We start from the raw sequence: 26,824 nt of genomic DNA on the forward strand, positions 1-26,824 counted from the left end.
GAGTCTTGCTGGTCGTCGCTTTCCCAACAGCAGTTCTACTTGAAATCCTTAAAAAGTAGTTGGCTACTGATGTTGGTTTGGAGAGGTGATGCATTCAGACAATGGAGTTGTTGGGTTACCCCTGAGAAACATTTCACCAGAGTTCCTCTTTCAGCAGCACATGGCGAGTTTCCTCACGAGGCAGAGACTCGTGCCTGCCAGTAAACCTGCCAAAAGAGCAGGTTTATTTTTTAAAAAGGAAGGAAAATAAAGGACGCTTGCACAGGCACAAGCAGGCAGAAGAGCTGTCCCTGAAAAGGACAGGTTTGTTAAAAAGAGAGGCCTACATAGACACAGGCAGGCAGGCCTGGGAGGGGAGCTTCCTCCACTGCTTTGCAAAGGGAGAAAGGAGGTTGCTGAAGAGAAGCACTTGCACAGACACAGATGGGCAGGAGAGCTGCATCTTGGCAGTGCAGAAATTTTGTGCCAATGTGTTTTTCTTTTTGTGAGGGACTTATTCCTTTGTGGATGTTATCTATAGTTTAATTACTTATATGGTTGATTCACAAAGATGTAATTCTCTACAATGCCCCCTCAATCTCCATATCCCCACCTCTGGTCTGCACCTCCAGATACTTTCTATAGCAGTCTCATATTTGTAGAAGTTGTTGCCTAAGGATTTTGCATTTTTATAGCTAGTTCTGTGATGATGTTACCCATCTCTACTCCCACCTCCCATTTCTGGTCTTGTGATGTCTCTTCCCCAAATTTTTTATTGCATCAGTTACTGTTGGGGTTCAGCTACATCTTACCAATAGTTTTTGCATGATCCGAGTCTGCAAAGAGGCTGGACATAAGTATCTTTCCATGAATAATTGAAGGCTGGATTACTTTTAGATTTTTCTTCTCTTTCTGGACACAGCTCTTTTGTGACCTGCAACTGGATTCTGCATATCTCCCAGGCTTTTGTCTATCTATAAGGTCACAGCTTCTTCTAAGATCCCATCCTCAATCCACACACACTTCCCAGGAACATGTGATTATATCCCAAAGGAGATGATTACTGTAGCTTCCACAGTTGATGTAGAAACAAGAGTCCAGGACTCTGAAAGGGAGAAGACAGGGAAGCATTTTGTATGATAACCCAGTTGCCAATGTAATCTTCATTTGTGTACTAGTCACAGCCTCAGTTTCCCTTATCTGTGCCATCCCTACCACAAGGTGTGTCATAAAAGCTGAGTGAGATCATGTGCTTGGAAAAACTTATGCATTATTTTCTTTTTTTTTTTTACAAATAGCATGCATGAATACTATGTACTTATATTTATCATTTGGATATAAAATAATAATTATTCTATTAAAAGTAAACATCTAAGTTGTCTGATTTTTAGGAAATGAATTATGAATGAAAGATTGCATAGAAAACACTGTACAATAAGAAGTGTCCTTCTAATTTAGTGAGTGAATATATATCACAGAAAGAAATAGTCTTGGATAATAAAACAACCCAACTCTGCTAAATAGACTATGTGACACAAAATATGTATTGCTTCTGAAGTAAATTAAATATGACTTAGGAAAATGAGCAAAAGAGACAATTTCTGGGACCGAGGGCCTAGAACCTCTTATAATAAATAAAATAAATCCTAACAAGTACAAGTGCTCTTTTTTCCCCTTCAGGCCTTTCCTATTAAACTGATAAATGATTATAAAACAGATACCCAGTTTCATAACCAAATAGATTGAATGGGACTGAGAAACATTTCATAACAGTAATTTTGATTCATCAAACTTCTGAGACAAAACTACTTTTAGATAAAGAATGAAATTTTAAATCAGAATAGAGTATGATGAAAAAACATTTCAATTCTAGTCCTCTTTTTGAGGTTGTATCTTTTTGGATGTTCATGTTTAATCATAGGACTGAGTTGGATTTATAGCCATAAAGCAAATGTTCAGAAGTCCTTGTCCCTCTGAGCTTGACTAACCTCACTCAGCCAACAGGGCTGTGAAACACCAGGGTTGGTTTTATTTATCCTGAGTAGGGGGCAGGAAGCAAAGTTATGCAAAACAAAATGAGAAAAGACATCCTTAGTTAAAATTCTGGGGCACTCAAATCTTTATTTTCAGCTGTCCTGCCTTCCCTGGCCCCCAGGTTCCGAAAGGACAGAGCTATGCTTCCTGATCTTAGCACCAGTTCACCAACATAAACCCACCGTCCATACAAACAGGTTGCTTATCTGTATGCCACTTGGAAGCCTTGGAAGCCGTAAATCCTACCGCCTTATCAGAGATTTCCAAAGAATGTGGATGCTCTTGCAGAATCAGCATAAGTGAATGAGTGAGAGGATTTGGAGGATGCAGCATAAGGAGCCAGGAAGTGAGTGCCAAGAGCCATCCCAGCTGCTGGCAGGAGATTAGACTGGTAGGATGAGGGAGGTCAGAGGCAGCTGCTGGAGGGGCAAGCTGAACCAGCAACTCCAGCAGAGTTGTCTCCTATGCACAGCAGAGAGCAGGCAGGAGCAGGGAAACTGGAGTAGAGCTGCCAAGCAAGGGAGTGGAGGAGGAGGCCAGCTCAAAGTCAGTCTGAGGTCTCAGAGAAGGGATCTGAAGAGTTAGTGGAAGTAGAAAAGCAGGCAAGCAGCAAACAGGGTATCACGTAATAGGAATATGAACCAGAGTTGAGGAGAGGGACTCATTTAATTCAAGTCCAAGGTATTTCTCTCAGTAGGAGGCAATATCAGGGGTAGGAAAAAGACTAGGAATCTCCAGACTGAGTGGGCGCCATGCAGAGGATGGTGCCTGGCTGACAGGTAAACCGTGATGCTCCATGTAGCTAAATAGAGGTAACCTCGTAGTCCCTCCACCTCCCACAAGTTGCCACTTACCTGGAGCACTGCCTGAAGGCTTGCTACACAATTTGTCCCTGCCATCCAGACAGATCTGAGCAGTGTTCCATGACACTCTCCAGTGCTGAGAATCAGAGGATCTCAAAGGTGACTAGGGACCTGTGCTTGTGAGCAACCTTAGTGGCCTGAGATTTGTCCTTCTGATTTCCTTCCTGATGACAAACCCCCAAGCCCACTGGAAAAGTCCTGAGCCTTATCCCTATGTCTTTAGCCATGCTCTGGAACTGTGAGAAAATACCTTTCTGTGGTTTAAGCCACCCAGTCTGTGCCATTTTGTGTGGTAGCCCAAGAAGGCCCAGATACGCTCTGCATCCTCATACCTCTTCACCACTGTGGAAATGATTTTATCACAAGTTCCTTGTGGGCAGTAACCAGCCCCATCAGGCATGCTGTGCAGTAATGCTTTACTCATTGTCTCCACCATTGTATTACACTGCAAATGTGTTTATTTTACAGATGAAGAAACTGAGTACTAGAAATATTTGAGAAACCTGCCTGCCTTTCCCACCACCCTGTGCCTGCTATAAACTCAGCTTCCTGGACATAGCTTTGTTAAATTGAATTCAGATTTGATATTAAAGTGGCTGATCCTAGGATATCTGTGGTAGTGGGGACTTTCTCTCTTATCTGTCATTTTTATCAGTTCGGCTCAACATCTTACTAGGATACTTGTAGGATTTTTATCATTATTCTTATTTTAATGATAAATATTGAGGAAGTTAGGTCAGCTGAGCCTATGTTAGAGATGTAAGTTTGATATTTTTGAAGCATATTTACATTTACTTAATAAATTTAGTTGAAGCAGAGGGAGTCTTATAGGAAGCTGGAGGTGAGGAAGTTGGTGGGAATTACAAATTTAGGTTATAAGAGTCATCAAAGCATGAGTTAGAGGTTTTAATATATCCAATGTGTGGGCCAGAAACACTGGCTAGCCACAATATAATACAAACAGGAGTGGTGAGAACAGAATCTAACTGGAGCAGTTATGCTTTGTTAAACATCTTCAAATTCTAAACCTTTTGAATAATGTGCAGGCAGCAAACCACATCTGCTCACTGAGTTCAAACTGGCCACTATTTTGCCACCTGAGGATTAAATAATTTAGATGTGTCTTTTGTAGGGGTAGAGGGTACAAAAATACCTCCTTTGAAGTCCACAGCAATATTCTTATTATAGCTGATTTTCATAGCAAACATCAAAGTTTAGTTTGCATTCCATGAACACACACAAAGTGAGGGTTGGGGGAGTTTGCCAAACATATGCTGAGCAATATGAGATACCATATTAAAATGACCTCTTTACAATATGGGTAATGTGCTCATAAATTTTTGAAAATGCCTTTCCTGTGATTTGCAGACCAGAGGGAGCAAATAAATACTGTTTAATACATAACAAAGTTACCAAGAGACAGATTTCTTTTCTCTAGTAGAACCTCAGCATTCCAGTGGAAAAGGATATGGACATGGGAAGCTGTCTTTGCTTGCCATGGACCTTGCAAGGGAAAAAGTGGAAGGCAGGAAAGTCCAACTATTACAGAGATAAACACGATGAGATATAGTCAAAGCAGAGTAAGAGAGGGTAGACACATTATCCTTTGTCTGTCTGTCTGTCTCTTTCTCTCTGACCTTGTGACCTTTCGGATCTTTTCCCACTTTTGTAGAGTTAAGTTTTGGCAGCTTCCTTTTTCAAGTAGTAGTTGTCTGCAGTTTCTCTCTCTCTGTCTCAGATTCACCAAATCAGAAGCTCTTCCAGTAGCAACCAGTGATACAGGTTTTAATAAACACTCCAGGTGATTCTGATGCATACTGATGATCAAGGTGGCCTGTCTGAAGGACATGACACTTTTATGGTAGGTATTTCTGCATCTTTAACTGATCAGTAGTAGATGGAGCAATCATTAGTAGGCAGAACTTCACAAATAATCTAGCTGAAACATTGCTAATACTAGCTTGTCCTTGTTGAGTTGTTACTACTTAAAAAAGTATGTTATGTGTAGTGACCCACTTTGTACCACAGGAGCACTATTATTAGTACAATATTATACAGGAAAAAAAATTCCAGAAGCTCAGAGAAATTAAGTAACTAGTCCCAGATCACAACATGTTCACTGCACACAAAAATCCATTCTTTTTTTTAAAAATATTTATACAAGAATTGGGGTACAGGCCAGATGCGCAGGAGGGTGAGAGGATTCACCAGAGACAGAGCAGGGAACAGAACAGGCAGACTGACGAAATGCACAGCTGAGGGGAGCAGTGGGCAAGACAGGAGAGGTCTGCGTCGCCATGTGGGACCCTCACCCGCTGGCCGGGATGGAACCCGTGCTCCAGAAGATGCAGACAGCTTCACAACGGCTCTCAACAGCCTGTGCCACCAGGGGAGGCCCCAAAAATCCATTCTTGAGCCATCTCCTATCAGGAAATCTCAGCTGGGGCTGTTTCTTAAGTGAAAATAAACTTCCCCTATATTCAAACCATATTATATTTTTGGGTCTTTTTTTTCACTGCAGCCTGGGTTACACTAGCAAAAGCACACAACAAGTCAATGGCAGAGCTTATATTCAAGTTCAAGTGCTTGGAATCCAGATTCTATGCTTTTAGCTCTAATACTGTACTTCCTGTCCAGAACTGCTGGCGATGCAAGAAATGTATTTAAAGGACGTCATCCTGTTTTTCACTTATATTGTCTATTGATCTCAGTCCTAAATTGAGTCTTGCGGTTTGATGATTTAATACAGCAATTATAGCATTGTGCCTTATACAAGAACATGGATATTTATTTTCCTTTAACTCCTATGCTGTTTATTTAGCAATGTCTCTTTCTCTCAAAATATATATTGCTGAATTATTTCCTTGACAATCTCATATTAATTTTCTAAATTCTTTCCTGGTATGTTTACTCCATTCTGAAGTCATGTTCCTTCCCCATCCTCACTCCCAAAGAATTGTCATTAGTGTACCTCATAGTCCTGATGCTCTAGCTTTTCTTATTTTTTTTTTGCCTTTTTAATGTCTTTAACTTCTATAAATGTCTTTTATTTTCATCCATTTGAAAATATCTCCCATATAATTAGTGTATGTTCCCATGGTTAATTTCTAATATATTTGATAACTTCCATGAATTTGACAAAATTTATGTGTTAAGTGACAACCTTGAAATTGCCAACTCATTTTCTCTAGGACAAATTTAACCAATAGTACTAGAATATATATCTATATACAGGGTTTGGTATCAAACATTTACGTAGTTTCATAAAGGCAGCAAGAGTACCACAGAAGAAACAGGAAGAGTGAAATCCTGCTGGACATGGACAGAGCTAGTGCAGGCACTGTCACTCGATGGCTGTGAGGCTGGGCATGCGCTCACTGTCTCTGGGGGACATTTGTGAAATGGCAGACTCAGATAATGCCTAAAGTTCTTAATAGTGATAAAATGATTTTTATTCTATATCTGAAGATTAATTTCAATGACATTTCCCACTGGGCCAGATATTCCAAAGAGAGACCCTTGATACTTAATGAATATAAGGCCAGTGTGTCAGTCAGGGGGAAGCCAGTCAAATGGAACACATTCTAAGTCTTTCAGTAGAAGAGATTTAATATGTGGCAAAATTTAACAAGTTTGGGAAGACCTTAAGTGGCCATAATAGGCTACTACTCCCAAGCTTTGTGTTGGAGGGGTAAAGGAGGAGGTGGCATCATGGCAAACCAGAACCAAGGGTAGGGCTACTTCAAAAGAGTTGGGCTCCCCATGGAGGTCACACTTGATAAGCCAGTGCTGGAGTCATGGTGGATGAGTCTCCTGAATGAGGTGCGAACATGATGGGAAAGGCTCTTGCATGAACTGAGCTACAAAGAGATATAACCAATGCCGGAACCATCTCCAGTAGAAACATGCGAAAAATTGTTTGTGTTTTTTTTTTTTTCTCCTCCGCCCCATCTAATTACTTTCTGTCACTTCCAGTTGATTAAGCTGAACTGGAAGTCAGTGGATGAAGAATCGTAGCAAATGTAAGTTGTTCTATTGAACATAAGAAAGAAACATCTTCTAAAAACTGTTAAATTAACATTGCATTATAACTTTATATTAGCTGCAGGTTATGCATCATTATAAACCTACATCTGCATATATACTACATTAAGTTTACCACTTAAAGTCCATTTTTTCCCTTCACCATGCAATTAATCCCTTTTTAAAATTTTTATTTATTATTATTTTAATTATATATATATTTGCATCATTTTTCATTTTTGCACAATGTATGCATTTTCATCTTGGTTATAGTCCCCATTCCCACCCCCTTGTTTTGATCCTACTCCCTCCTCCCCACCACCCTGTAGTACGTCTCTGGTTTATAGTTGCTTGTTGATTTTGATTTTTACTTTATTATAATTAGTCTTTTTTTTTTTTTTTTTTACCAATTTACTAAGACTTCTTCCACTTTCCCTTCTGCTGACTACTAACTTGGCTTTATTGTCTGAAAGTTTTATTTAGTTCATTCATTTTTTGGCTTCTCTGTATGCTACATGAGAGGTATGTAGGCTTTTTTTTTTTTCCATCTGATTTATTTCACTGAGCATAATAGACCTCTAGGTCCATTCAGGTTGTTGCAAATGGCAAGATTTTATCTTGTTTTACAGCTGAATAGTATTCCACTGTGTATCTATACCACATCATTATCAAAACATAATTGATGGGTATTTAAATTATTTCTGGCTCTTAACTATTATAAATACTGCTATAATAAAAATGGGGTATTTATATCTCTTCAAATTACTGTTTTTGAGTAAATACCCAGAAGTGGGAAAATTGGATCATGTAGCATTCCAATTTTTAATTTTTTGGAGTAATCTCCATACTGCTTTCATTTTCAATGAATTTCTTATCTTAAATTCCAAACTGAATGTCAGTGCATTTGTTTTTCAGTCCCAACTCTGATTAATATCCTATGGCAACTGTAAAACAAAGATAACTGCTCCTGAATATTCCTCCACAAATCCTGTTACCCTAGTCACCTCTGCAAAATACTGGTAGGATAGACAAACCTTCATGAAGAGAACCAGGATAAAGAGATTTATCTGAGAGCTGGTTATCAGGAACAAGGCTGTTTTTGGATTAGGAAGAAGAGGCATATGTACATTCTGTGGAGAGTGCCATTCCACCTTCACAGGAAGAAGCAGGTACAAGAAAAGGTATATAGAGGCAGGTAATGTGGTGCCTCTAAGCCAAGGACTCCAAAAAGGGCCTTCTATCCCAAACTGCAATACTGTATAAAAATGTGTAGTGCCTTCCTGAATGGAATCAAGGTGATTCCTTCCTTTTCTCAGCTTTCCACCAATGAGCAACTGAGTCCTATACTCCTGGATACTTGGACATAATACCCCAGCTCATGCTCTCTCTTTTGACTCAGTTAAACTTTGTAGCATTATTTTCAATGGAATAAAGTTAAAAATTGAGCCTCTAACATAGGTTTACTCTGCTTTGAAGTGTGTGTATATATCATTTGAGATTTTAGTAAGTTACAGACTCTGGACTGGATAATTCTGGGCTGGGCCCACAGTTCTGTCATTCTAGAAGTCCCCCAATTGGTGTCAATGGTGTTAGCCCACGTGCCTTCACCAAGGTTGTGCTGGTGGTTCTAGGAGGTACTCTTCAGAATTTTTATCAGGGACCACATTCCACTAACCCAAAAATTCAAGCCAAAAAGCAACAAGTAAAGGATATTTGAGTGGGTTCCTCCAATCATCTTACTCTGCCTGCAGACCCCAAAGTGGCAGACAGGTCACCTCACTGATGAAACAGTAAAGCTGGTCTCCTTGAGTAATAAAGAAAGATGCTTCACTTCACTGTATGGTGGCACTGTTTTAATAACTGATGAGAGAATATCCTTTAGGCAGAGCCAATAGGGTAGAAATAAACTGAGATGGGAATAACTCTGGATGGGTCACAATGAAGTCATGAACCATGTTGAGTTCCCAAATTGCTGTCACTTGCTTAGTGCCTATCAGAGCACCAGGGAGTTTTCTTCTCAGACACTGTCCACATATCCAACTCTGTTTTCTCTCCTTCCACAGGTGTTATGATTGTCCCCATAAAAAAGAATATGAAAGTTAAATGTCCTGGGGTTCTTTCTGAACAGCTCTAAAGGAACTTGACAGCTCTAGAGCTCTGAAAATAAGATTATATTAGATGATGTTAGTAATGGTTGATAAATTTTTATCTATTTTAATCTATGTTGTCTCTACATTGAGGTTCTAGGAGTTTAATCGCTTTATTCATATCTGTTTTTTTGGATTTTCTGGATTGTTTAAAGGAAGCTATGAAATTATTTTATAGGGAGAAGAGAAACAGTACACCATTTCTATTTCATACTCAGACTGAAGCGAGTGATTAGTATAGCTGGTAGTATCAATAAAAGAGAAAAGTTGGTCAAATCTAACAAATAAATAAATGTGCAAATAAAAAGAAATGATGAATTGGAAATTGGATCTGGATTAATGAGATAATCTCAGGGTATTACACTCTTTTCTTCACAATTCTTAGGGGTTTTGAGGTTCTTAGTTGATAAATTCTGAGAACTTTTTTAAAATTAATTTCTTTATTTATACATATTTTACATCAGTGTAGTCCCCATAGAATTACCACCACCCATTCACCTGTGCACCATCACCATAGACCCTTGTGCTCTTCCCGCCCTCGTTTTGATCCCTCTCCCTCCCCTCCCCTGAAGATTATCTCTGATTTATAGTTGTATTTGGTTCCCCTATATTCTTCCTGTAAGTGAACCCATCTGATATTTTTCTTTTTCCTTCTAACTTATTTCACTGAGCATAATCCCTTCTAGCTCCATCCATGTTTATGCAAATGGTATGAGTTTATCTTTTTTGATTGCTGAATGGTATTCCACTGTGTTTATGTACCACATCTTCTTGACCCTGTCATCTATTTTTGGGCACTTGGGTTGCTTCCAGGTCTTACCTATTATAAATAGTGCTGCAATAAACATTCTTATGAAGTAGGTCTTGTCTCCTATTAAAATATGCTTCCCTGTACTAATGCTTAGAGTGATGAGGGGATTTGGTCAAAGTCACATAACTGGGAATTTACGAAATTCCATTTAAACCCCAGTTTTCTGATTTCAATCCTTTGATTTATTCTGCTCAGTGCTCTTTCTTACATATACACACTATTAAGAGGTGAATGTTTGGGGTGCTAGGGGAATATGGGAGTGCCCCCTTAAGGATTTTGAAGCAGGATATTCTGTTGAGGTAAATAAACTTCTCTCTGTCATGAGGCATAGAAGTGGAATGATTACGTCTAAGCTCTTAAAATAAGTTCTTTGGCTCATTTCTGAACAAGGGATTATCAGTCTCATTAGTATTTTGTCATCTGTTTGTAGCCTTGTTGATATCCTTTGTCTGTTCCCCCTCTAGCTTCCACTTTCTTCTTTTGCTTTTAATGCAGTCAGCTGCTCAGTTGTTAGAGTTTTGTCATCCCTTCCACACATTTTCCTACTCATCACCTTTACTGAACCTCAGTGCCTTTATGTAAGGGATAGTATGGTTTGTTTCCTTAACTACTTCCCTTTTTCTGTTCTCAGCACCATGCAGGATTGATTACCTGTAGAGTTCGGTTGAGTTAACTTCATTTTATTTATCTTTTGAGATGTGTCTTTAATTGCTAAAGGGACTGCCTGCTATTTCTTTTCAAATTATACTGAAATTGCTGACTGAATTCCACACAACTACCTGGAGGCAAATTTGGTGGAAAATATTTTATGTTACTTCCTGAGCCCCATAATGAAACAGGCTCTGTTTGTTTCAAACTACCAAAGCTGGCTTTGGTCCTAAATAAAGTTTCTAAAATTCCTTTCTAGCCAAACATTTTAATTGTTTGTATTTTTAAAACTGCCAGCTTAAACAGCTAGGTTCTTCCAACTGTGCTTGTGAAATATTTGATCTCATTAAGGAGCAAATCATTTACACACTATGTCAGGGGACCATTGTTGGTGAAATTAGGACTCCTGTATCTACTGAGGTACTATCTCCTCTGGTGTTCAGCATTCCTAATATGATAGGATGGGATTAAGTGCATGCCCTTGCCTGGTTGGACGCCATATTGCTTATTACTCTCTGGCTGGCAGAGCAAATCACTCCATCTGCACTCACTCTTTTGTTTTAGCCCAAAAGACCAAATACTGCCTTTAGGCACTGCTGCATGCCTGTGGGTTAGATTTGGAATCTAAATGTCCTCTTTACTTTTGTGAAACACTTACAAAGGTAGACATTGAGTGTACAGTTGGTGAGTAGACCTGGTATTCATTTGTGTGAGCCAGTGTCTTAAGAGGGTATCTCAAATTTGCCTTCTGCAATGCCTTTCCTTCTGGTTTCCCTACAGATTGGTTCTTTGTGGTGGTGAATTACCTGCTCACTGACTTACTGCTTTCTACTATACATAGACTGCCTTCTGAAGATATTTGTAGTTGCTGAATGTTGGGGATGTGTTACAACTGGTGGCAAAACAAGCACACTGATCCATCTGCAGATGTTACTAATTAGGGCCAGTGCCATTTTTCACAGCTGTGGGCCCTAAAACTACAGTTCCCAACTGCGGGTTCAGAACTACCTAATCCCTAAACCAGTGAAAGTCTGGACCAAAGGGAATATGTGCAGCTCCTGTCTTTCTGGGTGTGAGAGCTCTAGTGAAGTTTTCTTCTGCAGAGTCCAGGCTCCTGGCTCGACTTCTGCTGGGGACTCTAGCATTTAGTTCCCATTCCAATGACTTACTGGGCCTGACCCTGATTTGGAGTTAGGGGCTTTAAATCCCTGTCCCAATTCTTGGGCACCAGGGATGGGCTCTCCTCTGGCATACCACTTTTAGAACCACCCATCCCTACTCCACTGTGGAATGGGATTTTATTGGCATGAGAAAATGTCTGCCATCTGCAGCTATGCCATGTCCTGCATCCTCAGGACAGAGCTCAGGGACCTGAGGACCGGCTTATGTTGAAATCAAGAGCACCACACCTCTTGAGCTTGGTAAGCTATACTCTTAGCTCCTCTCTAGAGTGATCCAGCCTTTTATTTCTGTCTGCTTTCTCCCACCTCTTTTCAAAAATGCCCTTATGGTTGGCTTATGATTTCTTGCTAATTAATTTTTCAGAATGTTGCCTTTTATTTAGAAATGTTTTCTATATATGTAAAATCACTAGCTGGTATGTAACATTTAAAATGGATGGATGGCATCAGGCACATTGATCAAGTAATAAAAGACAAATAGAATTTTAGGGATTCCTTGTTTTTTAATTTATTTCTGTTGTCTTCTTTGTGATTCCTCCCCAAGATTTTCTTTAAGATTTCTTTGTGCTAAAAGAATTATTTATCATTAATACAATGGGTGACAAATACTCGTATATATTTTCTTTTATTGCAGTTAAATAACTGAACTTTGAGCTCCTTATTCTTTCCCCTACTTGCAGATGAAGAAATAAACTTAGAGGGATAAGCATTTTGTTCTAAATCATACACACACAACACATAACCTTGTCATGATCCAAGCACAGGTACTTCTGACTTACAAGCTCCATTTAACTCTGCAGAGCCTAATTATTTGATCTTACAGTTAAAGAGAATAATACTCAGAGAAATTAAAACACTTGCACAAACTAGTTGATTACATTACATGAGTTTCCTGAGTGCAAAAGCAATACTTCTTCCACATTGCCTTCTAACTTAATTAGATAAAGCAATTGAAGTAGATTATACTAACATCCATGCAGTGGTGGAATATCACCCTTTATTTTTCTCTCCCTTGCCATCCCCTACTATCTTTTGTGAAATGAGGATGTTTTCACATTTGGATCCTTTTTCCTGTTTCTGTGCCCATGCCCTCTCTCTGTTGCAGGGCTGGCAGCCTCGGGGGAAATTTGAGTTGTTTGGACCCGAACAAAGTTGTTGCTTTTAAAAAAAATAATAAATTCCTGATAGAATAATCTCTTTCCCACCAGGTTAGCCCTTTTGTCCCTATATTTCCTGTACCATGAAATCGTCACTGTTTAAGCATCAGAAACCTCATTCTAATTCTGCCACACAAATTAGCTTACGTCAATATCCCCAGGGTATGATGGAATCAGTGAAGCACAGAATTTTTGAGCTGGAAAGGATCCTTGGTGCAGGTCTAAAGGAATTTAAGGAGTGGTTCTATTGAAATTGGGCATCATGCCTAAAAGGAATCTGATATATTCAGTGTCTGCTTTCAGTTCCCCTTTGATTTCCTTTTATAAGTGTCAGCATGGGTATAGACTTGTGCCCTCTTAATCCATTTCTGTGAAAAAGCAGTAGAATAAGGTGTGATGGCCTGGAAAGCAAATCACAGCTCTGTTATGTGTGGGTAACACCAATGTACATTTTTACACTGAATGCTTTTGAAAATGCTATACTACTAACAAGACTGATCTCTATGACAGTGTCTTTTACTAAATAAAGTGCTTTCTGGAATAAGGCAGAAACACATGGTGGACTCACTTTGGATATCCTGCATGCGAACTAGTTCCTCTGTCTTCTAGACAATCCTAAATTCCACTCAGTGCAAGTTTGTGTAAATTTCCTTGATTTTCTGACCTGAAGCTCAACAAATAACCCATAAACAAAATGACTGAAATATTTTGCTATAGGATCGTGATGCCAAAACAATTCAGAGAACCACAATATATACCCAGATTCACTTTCATTTATACAGGTATGAATGTTTTGTCACAGTTTCATAATATGATTATATTATGAAACAAATATTTGAACAAGACATTAAGTGACTAAATCATTCAGCCATGTTTATTTTCAAATAATTTCTTTTAGCACAAATCCATTGAGCTTTGCAGGATTGCATTGCCATTTAGAGAGGAGACATGTTTGGTAAGCTGAGGGCATAATACATTCATTTTGTATCAGATGAGCAAAGACTATTGGGGAAGGAATAATGTATTTTCAATTTTCTTCCCATATGATGGAATGAGACTTTGAATCATATAACTGACCAAAGTCCACATGATAACTGACATTAATTTTGCAACGTGAATAAACCTTGCTTCTTTTCCTCAGGAAACTGAAGATAGGAAATGAGAAAAGAAAGTACCAAAATCTTTGTTTATTCATTAACCACATATATCTATTGCACATCAGCTATTTGTTGGATTGTTTTATATGCATGGAAGGTACAAATGAAGAAAATTCCATTTCAATGCAGTTTACATTCTAGTGCAAGGAAACTACAATGAGACATACTAAATATACTAACCCTATACTATGATAGAAGACACTGCTATGGAAAAAACTAGAGCAAGGTTGGAGGGCTTAGGAGGTTGCATAAGTAACTAGAATAATCTGATAATCTTCTGAGAAAGCAACATTCCAGCAAAATGTCCAAGGAGGAGCAGGGACCCATGTGAATATCTGGGGGAAGGAAGTGTTGAGAAGAGGGAACGGCCAGGGCAAAAGCCTAGAGGTGGGAGTGGCTTGGATGGTTCCAGAAACAGTAAGGAAAGTTATCTGGAGGAAGTGTACAAGGAGGTAAGAACTGAGAGAAAACAGTGGGGTGTGGTGGGGAGTGGGAGAGGATAGCTCTTAAAGCTTTGTAAGCATTATTTTGACTCTGATAACAGGGAAGCCACTAGAGTGTGTGGAGCAGAGGAACAAGCTGGTCATCGGGAGCCCTGTGGCGCTGTGCTGGGTGGAGTGGGAAGAGGGAGGGGAGAGGCACAAAACTGGTTCGCAGCCTAGGCTATAACGTCAGTGCTGCTTGAACACAACAAGAATAATGGAAATGTCTACACTGGCAGAGTAGCCAGTGTCATCATGATATCGACGTAAGTGTGTCAAAATGCAGCCATTTACTTGATTTACAGTAATGCAAAATCAATAGTAATGGGCAGGGTGCTTGGGAAGTCTGTTCACTTTTTTATGATATACTGCAGTGTGAATTGGATTGTTCTATTTGTTAGAGACCAGCAGTCTTTAGATTTGAACTGTATCACGTTGTCTTCTGGCTATTTGTTCCAAACTCCACTCTGCTGAGATGAATGTAAGTAGAAATTTTTATTTTTAATAATGATCAGAACTCATTTAATCATTGATAGGGACTAACATTCCAGACTGAAATGAGGTCAGTGGTAGAACTTGAGCAACAGGGTTTGGGGGTGAACTTTTGGTGGGCCAGAGGAAGAGGGCTGATTTGAGAGGTTCACAAAGAAAGGCTCTAAGCAGCCAAGCTCAAGGTGTCAGCTCTGTGTGCATGAGAGGGAGTGTGAGGCCACTGAGAGGGATATGGAGAATTAGCTAATGGGAACTCCCCCTAATTCACACTTCCACTTTAGGGCCTCCCAGCACCCCGAACATTAGAAAAAGCTGGAACCTATGTGATTGGATTGGATCTGATACAGCATTAATATTTCCGGGAAATCTTTATGCCCACCATGTTTTCTTTAGGTTTGCAGCTGATCTGCTTGATTTCATTAGGTCGATTCTAAAGTGCAAGGGCGGTAATACTTCAGTGGAAAAGTGGTTTAGTTTTTTATTTGGAAGGAAATCTTTTTGTGACAGTAACACTAATTTTAATAATTAGATAAAGCAAAGGGTATTTCTAAGAAAGGAACTGAAATCTAAAAGAACCCAAGGCAGAGTAAGAACTCTGTGGAAGTTATGGCGTGAGGAAGAAGTGGAGAAACACTACGGAGTTGGGGGTGGTGGTTGAGGCTTCCATCCTCCCCAAGTCTGTGCTCCTCCAGTCCCCATACTCAATGCCACTTTGGAAGATGTCCTCTTATTGGATGTCGACACAAAATCATTTCGAGCCAATCCTTCCAAAAGGGCTCTTTTGGATGGAAAATCTTATTTGCTGACACTTTTCACCAAGTTAGTAAGAAACGTAGGCATGGAAAGAGAAAGAGAGAGAGAATATGCTTTGTCTCAGATGGACTTTTAATATATAAAAGTCTGGGGTTTCAGCTTCTTTTGTCTCTGGCAGAGCTACCATATCATTCAGTGAATGTTCACCCACCAGTGATGAGTCCTTCCTCTGCATTCCCCACAGCCCTACCCCGACTCTGCGGCCTCTTCCATCTTGGTACTGCGACAGGAGAACGTGGAGGGATGACTGTGGTCTCCTCCCTCGGGCTTTCTTCTACCTCATTGAGAATTTCATACATACTTTAGTAAGGGTAAATTCTTTTACATTTGGAAAAGGCTTAAAATGGAAATAGATGTGGAAGAAAGAATATTGATGTACTGAGATGAGTTAGGTAACTTTCTTATTGTTTCTTGTTAAAGCCACCAAAATGCCAGGCTAGCAAGACATGAAGAAAACATTGAAGTGGGTACAGGAGCATGATGCCATTGTGTTGTATGTGCTGGTGGAAAGGTCATCAGATGGGGGCCAGTGACCTACTCTGGTGTTCGGTTTCAGTTCCTGTGATAACTCCTTGCTCCTATTTTATATCTTTCTCTTCTCTGCCCTTTGTTTAATGTTTCCTTATTAATTATTGTAGCCTTGGCCTGGTCTTTAAAAAGAAACTGAAACAAGTTTTAATGCAATGTAGATGATGAATTTCCATGTAACCAATCCCTTTGACTCAGAAAGCACAGCTAAGGCATTGGTGGTTATACCCTGACAGCGCCCCACATTATCTGTCCACCTGGAAGTGAACAAAGACCTCAGGAAGGACTGCTGCATCTGAGGCTAGATATGGGCTGGTACATTTCTAGAGTATGTTAGTGTTAAGAAGAGAAAGGTGAGGGGTCATCTCTAAGGGCATCCATTTAAACAAGGGCTGAACTTGAACTATCTGTCTAACCATTTCCTGACAAACATTTTCCCTTGTCTTTGTTTTCTCTCTAATTCAGCTAAGCATTGAACAGATATAATGACAATTCTGTAATTGAGAGTGAGAACCACAGTAAGTGATATTTTCTTGAAGAATGACTTAGCAAGAGTTTTGGTTTTGCAAACTCCCCTGTAATTTTGCCACACTCCCCCAGCAGATGGGGTATATTCCTCCTTCCTTTCCCTGAACATGAAAGAGTATTTTAGCTTCTTCAATGAGTAGAATGTTGCAAAAATGACAGTACCCAACTTCTGAGGCTTTGTCATAAATTGGAAGATGCCTTCTGTGTGTGTGTGTGAGAGAGTGTGTGTGTGTGTGTGTGTGAGAGAGAGAGAGAGAGAGAGAGAGAGAATCTGTGTTTGTGAGTCTGTGATTTTCTCTGTATGAATCCATGTGCATCTGTCTGCATCTTTGTGTCTCTCTGAGTGAGCCTTTGTGTGTGTGTTTCTCTGTATGTGTGTCTGTGTGTGTGAGTCAGGGTGTGTGTGTGCCTCAGGATGCTTACCCATACAACCCAACCATCACACTGTCAGGAAGCCGAGCTCCCCGAGCACTATGTGGAGACTTCTGGCTGTCATCCCCATCCAGCTAAAGTCCCAGACAACAGAATCAACTGCCAGGTATTTGAGGGGATGAGACAGATTTCAGATGATTCCATTGCCTGTTGAGCCACTGAGCAATGCCAACAGCTGCCAAGTGGAGTAGAGTTGAACTGTCCCTTACAATCTCTTCCCAAAGTGGTGGTTTGTAAGCAAGGTAAATGTTGTTTTAAGTCACTGAGTTTTGGGATTGTTACAAAGCAATAGCTAATTGACTAGGCACCTAAATTTGTATTCGTATAAGAGAAAATTCTGGTCTATAGCAAGAACAGGTTTTCCTTTTAAAGGAAATGAAAACATAATACAGTTATAGTAGATACAGCTTCTGTGTTCTTTTCACTAATTTTATTACAATGTTTTCCATAAAACATTGTTCTTAGAATAAAATCATTTGATAGTGATAAAAAGAAATATGGGAAACACTGACTAGGCTAGAAAGGAAAATATATGTATATACACATACGCATATACACATAGTGCACCTAGATACTACTGTGTAATCTGTTCCAGGACGATGCAGCCTAGGGGTCTGGCTTTATTCGTGAGTCTTCTAATCTAACACCTTCTACTCGAAGGGTGCGGTTTTGTTTATTTCCTGTCTCCCATCTCCTGTTCAGCTGTCAAAAATGAGACTCAAGGTCACCAGAGGTTATCGGGTGCCTGCAAAGTAGCCAGCAGCTTTAGAGTTTGCTGAGCGCCTTAGATTATTGCTCTACTGCTTACGTGCTGTTATACGCTGCCAATGACATCCCTTGCATTCTTGTAAAATATAACTATTTTTTTAAAATCCAGTATTTGTACTTGTTTTCCAACAGAAATATTAATTTTCAGGGTATGTGGGCATTCATTTTCCAGAAACAAAAATTTGACTTTTTTATTAAAGGGGTAATTTATATTGAGTGATAAATACTCTTGTTTGTTTCCTCTTATGTTTCAAAATAGAATTTTCAATATAATATCCTTAACTGGAGATCACAATTCACTTGAAAGTAAAAGCTTGAAGTTTATTCTCTATATGATGCTCTCAAATAATTAAGGTAGAAAGGGAACTTTGGCTTTTATTTTTCAACTTTCTTTAATCAAATAAAGTCAAGGGTATAAATGAATGACCTCTCCTGAGATTTCTTTGAGCTTCATTTGGTAACCATACTTTATTGAAATCATTCTGGTTGGGTTTTTCTTTGTGGGTGCGGTCTTGAGTGTCATGAAGAGACTGTTAGGAATAAACTGCACCATTTTTTTTTTTAAATAAATGTAACCACTCTATTCAGAAGCAGTTGCAATAACCCTAAAAGTCAGAAGAATTAAGATGGGGAGAAGCCAGCTATTTAAAGATTTTAAGTACTTGAGCTATTTTGTTATCATTTCTGAGTCCTTTGGACCCTCCTCTACAATAGCATTTCCTTGTGCTTCCATAAGAAAATATATGCACATGTGGAACATATTCGGCTGCAAAGTGTGGAGAGAGATGCAAGTTAAGCATGCAGCTGGATCCCAGGCATTTGTTAAAATTTTAAAGCTTGCAGGGTAGAGGCAATTTTTAAAATGGTAACTTTTGCTTCTGAGGCGGAACAGACATTATCTCAAGCTAGCTCATTTGTGTTAGATTCTCTATAGTTTTTAAGGACATTTTTAACCAAATGACCAATCTGGGAAGACCGAGGAAATGAATGTCTTATCTATTATGGCTTGAAGGTCTCAATGCATAAATCATAAATCAAATGTCAACAGATGCTATATGAAGCAACTTTAAATTCAAAGATTCAGAGCTCTGAATGGTAATTTTGTAGGGAAGCCGATAGATAGTCAATAAAGGAAACAAAAGTTATTGGGATAAAAAATGAACAAATAGGGTTGACTTGAAGGAAAGTCATTTAAAATAACATCTGGGTATAAGGCAGTCTGACTTATATGAAGTGAAATGTATTGAAAAGAATGATTAGAGAGCATTTGATTATTAGGTAACTCCTAATCACCTGTGATAACTTGGAAATGCAATACAAATAGTTTGTAAAGTTTTACAAATTGTGATTATGGTACAATTTCACTGAAGGTCAGATATGATCCTCCAGGCTCTTGGGGATGAGCTGGTTTACTGAAAACTGAAATCATTGCTCTGAGGAATATGAGAGAATTGGTACTTTCAGTTAATTGCTCACATTCCCTCAAACTAAACTTCATTTAAAATAAGTTTAAATGCTACTGACTTTTGACACTACAAAGCCCTAAGAAAATCATTGTAAATCAAGAATAATTTAGATGCAAACCATCAAAGTTTATTAAATAAATAGAATTAAGCAGCTCTCTGTACATTGGATCCAAGTTTTATAATATACGGTACTATGCATAAATGTTTTTTAAAAGCAAGACACCTAAGGTGCTTAATTAATTGGAGAAATTCATAAACTTAGTACTTCAAATGGAAGCACTTATGGGGAGGCAACATTAAATCATCAAAGCAAACAAAAATTAAAATATACATTAATTGTGTAAACATTTCAGGTAAATCGAATCATTCCCTTATCCGTCCCTACAGAAAGGTAAACCATGAGTCCCATCTCTGACAAGAGACTTCAAAAACAAGTCCTTGAGCAAAGTGCTAATTAAAAACTCAGTGCTTGAAAATCTGTATTATTTACCAATGAGTGGATATAGGAACTAGGAACAGTAAAACCGTCATCTGTTGCTCTTTTAATTCTTTTTTTTTTTTCTTTTTTTTTGGTGGGACCCTCTTCGGTGGCCAGGGATCTAACTGGCACTGCAGAGGCTGCAGGCAGCTTCGCAACCCAGCGCTCAACTGCTGCACCACCAGGGGAGGCCCATCTATTGCTCTTTTAAAAATTCCTTCCAGGTTTAAATAGACTGAAGCACAGCCAATTAATTAACTGGACCCTTTTCCAAAGGGTTTTGAGATTAGCAATTCTACATAAATTCTAAATGGCTGTGCCTCCTGTCATTATAAAAGAAGATGTTGATCATAGTCATAGACTAAGTTAGATATACACTAACTCCCTCTTACTCATGTCCATTCATTCACACTGAATTTATTCAATCAACAAACATTTTTGAAGTGGCTACTTTTCTAGGTGCCAGGACCATTAAAGTCAATAGAAACAAGAAAATATTTGCGTTCGTGGGGTCAGATAATCATTGTACAAAACCTGTCGATTCTTCATCACTAGTTTAATGTTTGCTTTGATCAAGTATGAATTCATTCCACTGATTCTATTTATTTTCTCAAGTAGTAAAATCCAATTTCCTATCCATGACTGAGACATTTATGATGTATAGCCAGACCAAAGATGAAACCTATTATATAAAGCAACATTTTAAGTGCCATAATGTATAAGAGTAGATAATTACATAAGCAATTATGAGGAATCACTACCACTTTGCAGGTGTCTGGAAAGGCTACCTAGAGAGAAAGATTCATATTTTGGGATTTTGAGATTTGAAGGTGATTGCAAGTTAGTTAGGAGGAGGAAAGAGGATGAATAGAATAGTCTTTTTTTTTTTTTTTAAAGCAGCATGTTCAAATTACAAGGTGTGCAAGGGTGAGTCTGCAGATAGTCAATGAGGCTGCAAGGCAGGTGGGAACGGGAAAGGGTGAGAAAAGATGAGGAGAGCCAGATAAGTGCAGAACAGTGTAAAGAGAAATATTACGAATATTGCATTTCACCTGATATCCTTGGAGGATTAATGAAGGCTGTATCTGGGGCTATGGCATGCTGCAGAAGGCACCCTGGCACTGGGGTAGAACCGTCCTCTTGTTATAGAGCAACCCCGATATTAAACGGGTTCCTGGCTGTGGGTCCTCACCCGCGCGCTTTAAAGGGACTTAGGAATACTCTACTACAGACACACGCAAAAGGGTTAATAAAAGGTTTATTTACAAGAGGAAAGGAAATAAGGAAAATGTACAACTCAGGGAGAAAATAGGGAAATAAAGTCTTTAATGCGTCCTACCCGATCCGACGACCTGGAAACCCCAAAGTCACTCTCAGAGCTGACCGGACGCTGCTGCTGGCCAAGAGCCCAAAAAAATGGAGAGAGCCCCCAAAGCCCACATGTCTGCCTTTTGTATCCACCTGGCTGCTTAACCCCACCCTCAGGTCCCAGCCACCTTCCCTTTGGTGGTGATGGGATTTGGAGTTCCCAGTGTCTTTGGCTTTGACCTGGGGTGGGGGTGGAGTCCACAAAGCCTGTATGGAATTTGCTTTGGGACCGCCTTTTCCCCCTAACACTCTGGATGCATTCTTCTATTAAGGAATTTGTTCTTTGAATGCAGGTTCTTGCTGTTCTGTTCTTTAGTTTTACTGTTCATTCTGTCTACAGTAGTACATTTCCCTGTCTTCCCATTTCAAGCACAGCTGTTTTCCAAGGTCCAGTGAAAATATCACTTCCCTATTCAGCAATCTTCAAGGAATATTATCAAGTACCTGCAACATCAAACAGACATGTCTCCTGCCCTTGTGGAGACTTTCCTGATTATGCTAAGTGGAGGTGAATTCTCTTCACCTCACACTCCTATAGGAGTTTGTTCATATTGCTTAGGTGTCACTTATTTGAAATTCCTTTTTTTTTAAAGATTTATTTATTTATGCAGACAAGAACTGGGGTGTAAGCCAGAGGTGCAGGGGGGTGGTAGTGAGAAGATTCACCAGAGAGAGTGGGGAACAGAACAGGCAGATCTACTGAAATATAGTGCTGAGGAGAGCAGCGGGCGAGCAGGAGAGGTCTGCTGGGCCATGTGGGTAGCTCCCTGACCTGATGGGGATGGAAACTGTGCTGCAGTGGTCCTCACTGAGGACATTAGGGGGTAGAGTCAGAAGCATTGCCTGCTGGCTCAGAGGTTTTTCCTTCAACAGCCCTATTTCTATTTCTGAAAAAGCAAAGGCACCAAGAATTCACTAGAATTGAGAGTTATAGCAAAGAGTCTCTTGTTCTGGAATTGTGCCTTCAGTAGAGAGATAGAGCTAAATGAAGGCGAGAAGGAAGGATGAAAGAAATAAATACCTGACTTTCCTTATTTTATGCCCTCTGGTGCCTTCCCATTGGACAAACCCAAGTGGAATCCCAGGAATTCATCCCATGTAGATCAACCTCATGAAGCTAAGAATGGGGTAGAAATAGTAAAACAAAATGAAAAACAGATGTGGAGGGACAAACAAGGTATCTAACATCCTGTTATTATTGCTAATCACTTTCTCCCTACAAACACATCCCTACAGTCTTCCTGTGTTTGAAAATGTTCAAACAGCTAAGGGGTGTTTTATGTAATAGGAGCTTAGAACTTATTTGTTGAACAAGTAAATGATCGATAGCTAATTCTAGGAATGAATAAATACAGAGAGAATATCCTTTCTACATCAGGTTTCCCTTTCCAATTCCATGTGGATTTAGAGGTAAGATACTAATTACAATTAGTTTAAGTAGTAAATAGTCCCATTATTTCCACCTTATACATTTTAAAGTCTAAAACATAGGATTAAACTGGTTTATCAACAGTGTTTAAAATAGAAGCAGTCATCAGTCTAGATTTATTATAAATAAAGGAATCCTGTTTCTAAAGTGTGATGTGAATGAAGAGGATAAAGAATTTGGAGGTACCTTAGATATATTGGTGAGGATGTCTCAAGGCAATATTGTCATACCTAGGCTGATAGCAACTGTGGCATTTCTTCTTTTTTTTAATTAGACCATTTTTCTAATGGAAACTTAGAAGGTTATTAGCAAGTTAAGGGAGACTTTATCAGCTAAACTATGCCTGAGACTCCAAGTATTGTTTGGGGAGGCAGTGTATGCAAAAAGGTGTCATTATGGTAAACAAAAGTTAATGGTACCCTGTTAATTGTTTTTCCATTTGCGTGAATTACCTCCTGTTAATAACGAAACTAATGCAAATGGGAAGATGAATGATTTGTTTAAGACATGTCTCAAATGAAGCAGAAGAAAGACTAAAGCAGTTATTATCCTTCCTAATGATTAGTGTTGCATTATGGATTGAATAAAATAATGTTTCAAAACTGTGAAATATTTGGTAAAATCACAACTACTCTATTCAAGGCGATGTGCTAAAATTACTAACCAGAACTGTCAGAAGGCATCCATTAAGTCATTTACTCTCTGAGTGTCCCTCAACTTCCCCCAATTGGATTTTTAATTGAATGATGCAGATATTTATCTCCGGATCACCAAGAAATTTGGAGAATGTTGACTATAATAAAATATTCCAAGTAAATAAGTATCAGATCAAGGATATCAGAGATCTAGAATCATGAGCTTCATTGTGATACTTTTCCCATAGTCATGCTACCACCCAATTCATGATTTGGTAGTAGATTTAAAAAAAGGAAATGTGATTTAGTGTGTTATCTATCTAATATATGTATCTATATGTTATCTATCTAATATATATATAATATATATATAATATATATATATATATATATATATATATATATAAGACTTGACTCTCTGTTTTTAAAATGACAGTGTTATGGGTTTCCTTGAAGAACATCCAGTAGTGTGTTCATTGTGATGAGAATCTTAATTTTTTTTAATTTAAAAAAATTAAAGATTTATTTATACATACAAGAACTGGGGTACAGGCCAGAGGTGTGGGGGGTGAGATGATTCACCAGAGACTGAGTGGGGAACAGAACAGGCAGATTGACTAAAATACACTGCTGAGGGGAGCAGTAGGTGAGTCAAGAGAGGTCTGCCCCGCCATGTTGGAATCTCCCTGGCCGGCTGGGAATCGAATTGACATTGCAGAGGCTGCGGACAGCTTCGCAGTGCTGTGCTCAACCCACTGTGCCACCAGGGAGGTCCCGAGAATCTTAAATTATTTTAAGCAGATCAATAGGAATTCTGTATCTTGATTAGCAGCAGTTTTGGCATTTCTGAAATTCCAGTTTTATAGCATCCTAACATGTACTTAGGAGTGAAAATTAGTTCTCAGGTGGCTGATCAAAGAGTATTTTTTGTTTTACTTGCACAGGAATTTAAATGCCAACAAAAGAAGCAGAAAGCCTGGGTGCATATTTTAGGTGGCAGGATACAGTTCTTTCTTAAGTCTTTTTTCTCCCTACATTTCCTGTCTTAAATATTATATATTTCTGTACCAAACACTAGATTGAATTTAATGGTGCAAAACTCTAATGAAACAATATATTACATTCAAATTCAATTGTGATAATGTATATTTTTATTTTCATATGCCACTATGAAATAAAAACATTTCACAAAAATAGACTACCTCATGTCTATGGACCAGAGATAGCTTATGCATTTTAACAATATTTTCTATTCTCTCTACCTTAATCAGTACATTGTGCCTCCAATTTGAGTTCAAGACACTTACTGTCAATGTAATATAGAAAAACAAACTTACCCTTTGAGCCTATGCTATGATGTAGGTGGAATATATGTATGATTGATTCCACTCAGAAAGAATAGTTATATGGTAGCAAATTCTTATTATGATGTTGCCTCATCCTAAAGTAAAGGTTATACACAGATTTAATTCCCTTCAGTACATAGATTCACAAATTTTCATGTGATATTTAAAATTAAACCTATTCAGATTGCACAGATTCATATTAGAACATATTGTCTTCCTTCCTGAATCTCCATTTATTGTCCCATATACTTCCCTGCCTTTGTCATTGAAACTGCCATTCCCTCTAACTTATTTTAAGCTAGTTTTTATGCTAGTTGTATTGAAGTCTCTTTTTAATTAGTCATTATGCCTTGCCATTTTTCTTCTTCACAAGCCTCTCAAACTTATAGTTCCTCTACTTTTCTATTGTTACTGTCATTATAATTTATACCTAAGGTAATTTGAAGAGTTTTCAAGAGCAGGGGGAATCAATCTTGACAGATACACAGCTGGTAATAATGCAGTCACTGGAAACATTATCAACTTTATAATTTTCATGTATAAACCAAGGGAGTTTAAGCTGAGATAAGGTGGGGATTTTGCCTAAGGTTTGAACTTAGTAACTTGGAATCTCCATTCATACTTATTCCACTCTGCTGTCTGACCTGCATTAAAGAGAGAGACTTCTCTAATTGTAGTGTTTGGAGTTATTATATGTGTGTTAGTTTTTCCAACAAATATAATTTCTTTTAAAAATACTTATGTTCTAATGCTACGGGGATGATTTTCTGTGAGTTAGGATATAATGCAGTAGACATTGGGTGGGAAATTGAGTGCTTTTATTTCCTAGATAGTAAAACTCTGATCTCTGGGTATGGCTGTGATTTCTAGATAGGAGTGCAGCTTATATGTTACTGAATCAGAAAAGGGGGATGTGATGGAAGCCACAATGATACCTACCAAGACAAATATCTAATATTGGATTCAGAAGAATTTGCAAGATGTTGGAGACAGAGGAGCTAGAATTGCCCAATATAGTATTCTGGATAGATATTTAAAATAATGTTCTTCAAATCTTGTCATCAGGAAAGAAATGCATTGTAATATAGCATCGTGCCCTGAACTGAGTGTTGTATGTATTTTAGTACATTTTGCATATTGGTTTTGGGATTTGGAAGAAAACTATATGCAAAAAAAAGATCTTTCTAGTCTATCCAGGAATATTTGAAAATGTTCCTGAAAAGGTTAAGATGTTGCTTTGGTAGAATTATACAATTAAGTTATGCTTATTATTAAAACTTTAATATCATGTTAAAATGTCTGACTATAGACTCCTTTGCTCTCTGCTATGCAGGGCAAGATAATTTTACTCCTTAATAATAGTACATTATCCTTTCTTTACCAAGAACTTAGCCAAACTCTAATCATTTCTGTTCAATTAATTTCATCTTTTGCTTAATTAGCTGGTTATCTTTTTTTTTTTTCTCGGTATATCCTCTGCTGTGGAAATATACAGCTTTATACTTCAGAAATGGACAAAAATGCCTCTAGGTTATTTCCAGCTTCAGTTTCTAGCTCCATGGTTACAGCAACATGAATCATCTCATCAGACCTGTTCATTAAAGTGCAGCACCCCATAACCCATGAGACTGCATCTTGTCTAAGGTCAGTAATTTTTTTTCTGGGTTATTACTTCCATGGGTCTTTTGCTGTTAAACATCTATGATTTGCATAATTTCTTCCAAGAAATTGTCATCATTTTTCAGTCTTAACACCATTTTCTGTCTTTTGTTCATATTTATGACTTTATAATTGGACTTTGTAAATATGGAGAACATCTTATGTTATACATATAACATTTATCTTCTGAATAACAGAAAATTCTTCATACTCTTCGTTCAGTTAATCATTAACTTCATTGTTCAAAAGTCAGCTACTGATCTTGTGTGATAGATATTGTAATTATTATAAGACAGCTGGTAACAGTGTCTACCTTTGATGAATTTGTGATCTACTAAGAGTGATAAGCAATGCACACTCATGCTTTGTGTTCATTTTTAAAATTCTTAATCTGTCACAT

The 26,824-nt window shown here is 38.4% G+C and overlaps 1 long non-coding RNA gene across 1 annotated transcript in view; it reads left to right on the forward strand.

Moving 5' to 3' along the window:
• The first annotated feature begins 4,712 nt into the window (after window positions 1-4,712).
• LOC119259406 (uncharacterized) overlaps window positions 4,713-26,824 on the forward strand; it is a 114,339-nt gene continuing 92,227 nt past the window's right edge. Inside the window, exons 1-3 of the long non-coding RNA XR_008554112.1 lie at window positions 4,713-4,737; window positions 6,852-6,898; window positions 26,261-26,409. This is a non-coding gene — a long non-coding RNA (uncharacterized LOC119259406). The remainder of the gene's footprint in view (window positions 4,738-6,851; window positions 6,899-26,260; window positions 26,410-26,824) is intronic.

Source organism: Talpa occidentalis, unplaced genomic scaffold (genome assembly GCF_014898055.3).
Source record: "Talpa occidentalis isolate TD23 unplaced genomic scaffold, MPIMG_talOcc4v2.1 talOcc4.5, whole genome shotgun sequence".
Classification (NCBI taxonomy): Eukaryota; Metazoa; Chordata; class Mammalia; order Eulipotyphla; family Talpidae; genus Talpa; species Talpa occidentalis.